Source organism: Mobula hypostoma, chromosome 25 (genome assembly GCF_963921235.1).
Source record: "Mobula hypostoma chromosome 25, sMobHyp1.1, whole genome shotgun sequence".
NCBI lineage: Eukaryota > Metazoa > Chordata > Chondrichthyes > Myliobatiformes > Myliobatidae > Mobula > Mobula hypostoma.
The window spans coordinates 10,786,805-10,794,373 of NC_086121.1; the positions used below are offsets into that span (position 1 = coordinate 10,786,805).

At 45.8% G+C, this 7,569-nt stretch overlaps 1 pseudogene; it reads left to right on the forward strand.

Annotated features, from left to right (window-relative positions):
• Positions 1–613: 613 nt before the first annotated feature.
• On the forward strand, positions 614–5,833 carry LOC134337665 (uncharacterized; annotated as a pseudogene).
• The last annotated feature ends 1,736 nt before the right edge of the window (positions 5,834–7,569 follow it).

Sequence of the window (7,569 nt, forward strand, 5' to 3'; positions counted from 1 at the left end):
CTTGTTTCTTTAATAAAACTTTCTTAGTTCTAGTAATCCAGACTCCAACTGAGTGATCCATTTCTGCTGGTTTGGCAACCCAGTTACGGGGTATGTAACAATATGAACAGGGCTGTGTACTCAAACCTACTTTCTGAAGTCAATGACCAGCTCTTTTCTTTTTACTGAGATTGAGGGACAGGTTATTGCTTAACATTATTCCATGAGGCTCTCTATCTCCTTGCTGTACTCTGTCTCATCACTCTCTGATCCAGACCACTATGGTGGAGTCATCTGCAATCTGGTAAATGGAGTAGGAGCAGAATTTGGCCGCACAGTCCTGAGCGCCTGTACAAATGCAGATACAAACTCCCACATGGTGCGGACTCTGTAACTGAAGCAGACAAGGAAATGGGCCTTACGCCAAACATCTGGAAACAAATTGCTGTGTGTTAATTTGGCCACACTGCACAGCACTGCCCATGTCACTAAATACCCATGGGAAGACTCGGGGTCAGGGCACCATGGTAACGTAGGGGTTAGTGCGTCACTGTTACAGCTCGGGGCGTTCCAGAATTTGGAGTTCAATTCCAGTGCCGTTCTGTAAGGAGTCTCTGTATGCCCTACGTGTGAAATGAGTGGGTTTTCTCTGAGTCCCCCAGTGTCATCCCAAAATCCAAAGACCTGCCGGGTAAGTTAATTGGTCGTTGTAAATTGTCCTGAGATTAGGTTAGCGCTAATTGGGTTTGTCAGTGGTTACTCGATTGGCGGGGCTTGAGTTTCGCCACATAAATTTTAAAAAATCAAGTTTCCATATCTTGGAGGTCACATCTCAGAGAAGGCTGATATAAATGATCAGGTTTACTGTGATGTTCAGTGTAGCTGAGACAAAGAGGGTCTGTGGAGGAAGATCTCAAACATAGTCTAGCAAGTAGCAGTGATTCCCATCCTCCTTCATGTTTTGGAGGTATTGGCCGAGGCAGGCACCTCAGAACACTGGCAAAGTACAACACATTTTGTCTCAACAACTCCTCTGCATTTCCTCCAGATGCTCTGATTTCCTGTCACATTCCAAAGATGTACAGGTTAGTTGTTCTTAAAAACGCAAACAACGGGAATTCTGCAGATGCTGGAAATTCAAGGAACACACATCAAAGTTGTTGGTGAACGCAGCAGGCCAGGCAGCATCTCTAGGAAGAGGTACAGTCGACATTTCAGGCTGAGACCCTTCGTCAGGACTAACTGAAGGAAGAGTTAGAAAGAGATTTGAAAGTGGGAGGGGGAGGGGGAGATCCAAAATGATAGGAGAAGACAGGAGGGGGAGAGATGGAGCCAAGAGCTGGACAGGTGATTGGCAAAGGGATATGAGAGGATCATGGGACAGGAGGTCCGGGGAGAAAGACAAGGGGGGGGCCCAGAGGATGGGCAAGGGGTATAGTGAGAGGGACAGAGGGAGAAAAAGGAGAGTGAGAGAAAGAATGTGTGTATAAAAATAAATAACGGATGGGGTACGAGGGGGCGGTGGGGCATTAGTGGAAGTTAGAGAAGTCAATGTTCATGCCACCAGGTTGGAGGCTACCCAGATGGAATATAAGGTGTTGTTCCTCCAACCTGAGTGTGGCTTCATCTTTACAGTAGAGGAGGCCGTGGCTAGACATGTCAGAATGGGAATGGGATGTGGAATTAAAATGTGTGGCCACTGGGAGATTAGTTGTTTAATGGGTCACCAGGAAAATTGCCAGAGCTGTGGTGCAGCAAACGTCCAGCAGATGGTGCTGTTGTGGATATTGGCTGTGCACACTCACCAGCAACGCCCACAAAATGGTAGAGGAACTTTCATCTAATACTGTGTTTCTCTCTCTCCTTCCCCACCCTTTATCCTCATCCTTTTCTCTCTGGTCCTGCCGGAGGATCTTGGCCCAAAACATCGACTGTACTTTTTTCCATAGATGCAGCCTGGCCTGCCGATTGCTTAGATTTCCAGCATCTGCAGATTTTCTCTGCTTTAATGTGCTCCCAGCACTGTGTTTATTCAAGAGGGCTGTCTCTCTCCGGGCTGATGGGCTGGAGGCGTTCACTGGGTAATGGTAGCTCATCTCTTTGTGAACTGTAGGCTTCCAGAAAGAGTGTAGAGAAAGCTGTAAGGGTCTGCATCACGGTTTACCCCAAGCAGCTGCGTGACAAAGGATTCTGTGATCTACGAGATGATTCCAGACACACAAACACACAAGCAGCCATCAAGTGCTGCTGGCAAACCATCAGCTCTTTGATCTGCCCGACTGGCATGTTCCAGCCTGCAGCAGTAGGGGCTGAAGGACACACTGAAGCTCAGTGCAGCCACCGCAAGGGCTCGGTGTGGAAGGTCATGGTGTGGTGTTTTACTGCTACTGGAGAGGGAGGGGTCAGGTTGAGAAAGGAAGCCTTTCAATTACTGTAGTAGTTAGTATACCATCCCAGGCGGCCAGGGAGAGAGGCATTTATGCTATGAATGTCATAGATTTGATTCTGGCATGGTCCCGGAGGACTTGAAGATTGTAAATGTCTCTCCACTCTTTGTGTGGTGCGTGGCCAAGTTGTTAGGGCGTTGGACTAGTGACCTGAAGGTTGTGAGTTGGAGCCTCAGCTGAGGCAGTGTATTGAGTCCTTGAGCAAGGCACTCACCCACACTTTGCTCCAGTCAGAGATAAGGAGAGTTTTTTTTCAGCCAGAGAGAAGTGAATCTGTGGAATGCTCTGCCACAGACTGCGGTGGAGGACAAGTCCATGGGTATATTTAAGGGGAAAGTTGACTGTTTCCTGATCAGTCATGGCATCAAAGGATATGGTGAGTAGGCAAGTGTATGGGGCTGAGTGGGATCTGGGATGGAATGGTGGAGCAGATTCGATGGGCTGAATGGCCTAATTCTGCTCCTGTGTCTTATGGTCTAATAGAGTGGTACTGTAAGCATTGACTATGAATGTAAAGAATGAAAAGGCATTGTACAATACATTCTTGTAGTTTTTTATTATTATAAATAAGGATTATTTTGTAAATTAAAAAAAGGTAAGTATGTGACTCGAGACAAGTTTGTCATGGTCCTGATTGAGCAGTGGCAGGGATCCAAGTTTCGGCCCTCCAATTCCCTGGAGTGTGGTTAGCTGATGCTGTCCCTTTAAGACTCAGACTGTCAATTGCTGCCACATTCCTTCATGGAAAGACTGGATTTAAAGGCCCCGTGCTGAGCACTCAGTGCTCAACTGTAAAGGCTGATTTATACTTCTGCGTCAAATCGATGCTGTACGTATGGCGTAGCCGCAAACCCTACGCAGAGCCTATGTGGATCCCTACGCCATAGCCTGGCGCGCACCTCTCTGAAAATGTAACTACGCGTCGCGGCGATGCAGACCGCAACAACTGTGATTGGTCCGCTTGGTAGCATCGCGTTCCCTCCTACGCATTTCTGGTTGCATATTTTTCTCCGCCATTTCAGAATTGAGAGAGAAGAGAGAAGAAGAACGTAAGTTTGGAAATCAAGGAGAGGTTAATGGAGGAAGTCCGAAAATATGTACATTTGGACAACTCCTTGTCGCCACACTATAAAGACTGCCAAATGGCATCAAATTTGTGGAATGAAATTTCCAAAAACATGGGTCTGGACGTCATGGAATGCACAAAGAGATGGAAAAACTTGAGGGGCAGGTACGTGTGCGCCCGGAAAAAACTCTCCAAGAGGAGCAGGGACCCAGGCGGAAAAAAAAACGGTGTTTTATTTGCCTCTTTCTTGGCTGGCACCACATATTAAGCACCGGGAAACAGAGTCAAACTATGATGACACCAAGGTAAATATAACATGTTCTTTGTATCATAAACCTTTCTGTTGTTGTGTTTAGGCTAGCTAGCAAGCGAGCAGTACTGCCTAGTTGTAAACACGGCATATTGATTTGCACAAAGATAATTCTTCCGTGAGAGAGAAATGTAATGGCTTTAATTGTATCTGGCTTGCTGACAAAGCAAACGCAATAGCCAGTATTCTGCCAATGTAGGCATATGCCGTTTTCTCATTTTCATAGCTCCGCCAATCCGTGTACAGACACTGAATGCATATATTACCTGTATGTATAATAACAAAGACTAACTTAAACTATTTGCAATTTCTTTCATAATCACAGAATGGAAATGATTCAGCCTCAGAGTTGTCACAGCAGGCAGTGAAGAAAGCTAATGGCATGCTGGCCTTCATAACAAGGGGAGTTGAGTATAAGAGCAAAGAGGTCCTTCTACAGCTGTACAGGGCCCTGGTGAGACCACACCTGGTGTATTGTGTGCAGGTTTGGTCTCCAAATTTCAGGAAGGACATTCTTGCTATTGAGGGAGTGCAACGTAGGTTCACAAGGTTAATTCCCGGGATGGCAGGACTGTCATATGTCGAAAGATTGGAGCGACTGGGCTTGTATACTCTGGAATTTAGAAGGCTGAGAGGGGATCTTATTGAAACATATAAGATTATTAAGGGATTGGACACGCTGGAGGCAGGAAGCATGTTCCCGCTGATGGGTGAGTCCAGAACCAGAGGCCGCAGTTTAAGAATAAGGGGTAGGCCATTTAGAACGGAGTTAAGGAAAAACTTTTTCACCCAGAGAGTGGTGGATATATGGAATGCTCTGCCCCAGAAGGCTGTGGAGGCCAAGTCTCTGGATGCTTTCAAGAAAGAGATGGATGGAGCTCTTAAAGATAGCCGAATCAAAGGTTATGGGGATAAGGCAGGAACTGGATACTGATTGTGGATGATCAGCCATGATCACAGTGAATGGTGGTGCTGGCTCGAAGGGCCGAATGGCCTACTCCTGCCCCTATTGTCTGTTGTCTATTGTCCACCTCCTCAGTTGCTGAGGAAAACTAACCACCAGACATTCCATCTTCATGTGCTGAATCATCATCAAATAGTGAGGCAGCTCCTCCGTTGCCCCACCCAGCTCCTCTGACCCCCCCACCCAGCTCCTCTGACCCCCCACCCAGCTCCTCTGACCCCCAGCCCAAGGATAGCACAGAGGGAGAAGAGGAAATGACATGATGACTGGTTTCAGCAGCAGTTCGCCCAGTTGGATGAACGTAGGGTGGGACTGGAATGAAGACTGCTGAACGAAAATGATGAGGTCTCCAGGTTTGTGCAAGCATGCGGAGGCTGCCGGAGGAGCACAGGGCACAGACAACGTTCGCTGTCTACAAAATGGTATTTGAGAGGCAGCAGCAGAAACAATAAACAATTGCATAATCTATTATGTTGTCTTTTTTTCATGTAACACTTTGCAGGTTGTATAATGTTGTGCACCGTACTGCAAATAAATAACAACTTGACTTTCAGTACACTGGATGAACTCGGCGGGTTGGGCAGCATCAGTTAGAAATGATGAGTCATTGCTGCTAACTGGTGCTGCCCGACCTAAAGAGTTCATCCAGCGTACTGAAAGTGTTGCTTTCATCACAGCTTCTGCAGATTATTTTATGTTTATAACTTGACTTTATAACAGGTCTTTGTTTTTATTCGAACAGCTACGTATTATTTATGGGTTCATTTATTTTATGTCCTTACAATTTACTGATTAAGTTGGCCACGACACCCTGTTTTGTTCTGCCATGGCAAAAATCCATGTGGTGATTGAGAGAAGGCTATCAGGTCATTCTGTCCCAAATAACTGATGGCCCAATAGACTGGAATCCACTGTTTATGTGTTTTCACTCCCACTACACTTTAATGTGAACGGTTTCAGTCTAACTCTCCAATTACTTGATCCTGAGGGGTTTAATAATGAGATACAGCCTCTCAAACGTTTGGTAAGAAACATTGGAGTGGTGAGAGTGGTTCTGCTGATCAAGTCTTTCCTGTACATTTAGAATATCGCTCTGAATGCACGCGGCCTTGGTGACGACTGCGTTGAGCAGGTTTGCTAAGAGGATGTGGAGAAAAGATACAAGGGGCCTTGGCTCAGTTCACCCTGAGCTGCTGTGTAACAGAGGACTCTCCGATCTACAGTATTTTCCCAGGAGGACACATCAAGACAGCTATTGCGCTGCTAGAACTTGGCCACAAATGGTCTTTGGTCTGTATGAAGTGTGTAGGTTTTCCAGCACAGCGAGATATCTGTAAGGAGAGGCTGCCGACGAGCTCACTCCAGGCTGCAGGAGTGCGTGCTGAAGTGTGCACTGAAGCTTGGGGCAAAGCTCGGTGGGGACGGACTGCATTCCAGAGCCATTCTGCTGCTGAATGTTGAGGATCAGTACCTAGTGGGCAAACATTGTAATGGTACCACCCCAGGGTCCACACGACTACTGGCAAATATTGCGACCTCAATCTGTGTGAACACCACTAGAATGTATGAGCCAAGTCGCAATAAGTATGTAAGGAGTTTTGCATTGAGTTAATTCTTTTTGTATAAATACTTTCCAGTGAATAAAATCTATTCAAGAAAAACGTAAAGGCAGTATTGAATTGCTGGTATTATGCAGACAATGACGTGATCCAACTGTATTCACTGTACATGTTTTAAATATATTTTGGGAAAATATAACACCATTCCTGTCAGGGCCTGTATTGAGATGGGTAAGAGAGAGAGAAGTGGTCAATGTTTTAAATACATTTTGGGAAAATACAACACTATTCCTGTTAGGGCCTGTACTGAGATGGGTAACAGAGAGGGAAGTGGTCAATGTTTTAAAGCCGGGCTTCCCAACCCGGTGGTCCACGGATCCTTTGGTTAATGGTGGGGTTTCATAACATTAAAAAAAGTTGGCAACCCCTGTTTTAAAGGAAAACTAGGTGAATTACAAAGTACAAATTAACCACAGGCTGCATGACTAATAACTTCCAGTCATTTTTCCATCTCTTTCCCCCACTCTTGCTCCCCTCTTACCTCTTCTCTTCTCCTCTCCTGCCTATCACGTCCTCATGGTGACCCTCGTCCTTCCCTTTCCTCAATGGTCCACTCTCTTATCCTATCAGATTCCTTCTTTTTCAGCCCTTTACATTTTCCACCTATCACCTCTCAGCTTCTTAACTCATAACCCCCTCTCCCCCAGCTACCTAGTTTCACCTATCACCTTCGACCTTGTACCCTTTCCCCTTTCCTCACCTTCTTATTCTGGTTTATTTCCCTTTCTTATCCAGTCCTAATGAGGAGTCTCGGCCTGAAATGTCGACTGTTTATTCATTTCCATTGATGCCGCTGACCTGCTGAGTTCCTCCAGCATTTTATATGTGTTACTTTGCATGACTAAGTTCATGGCATGCAGTGGCAAGTCATTTTGTAGCTAGCTGCTACAGCCTGTTGACTTGCACCTGAAGCTAGAACTTGAAGGGTGATTTCCAGTCTCTGATTAATGTCTATAAGCATACTGTGCGTACATTGATGCGAAATAGATGGTTGGAGGCGATGAACCAAATCGTCAAATTTACCTACTGACATCCGAAAATATTTAAAATGCATTTCCTCATCCATGTCTCCCAGTGAGTAGACAAGTACAGCAAATTCACCCTCCTTCTGTCTCAATCCGTTCTATGGTCGAACACACTATCTCCTCTGACGTCTTCTCTCTTTTCTGAGTTGCTGTAATTTC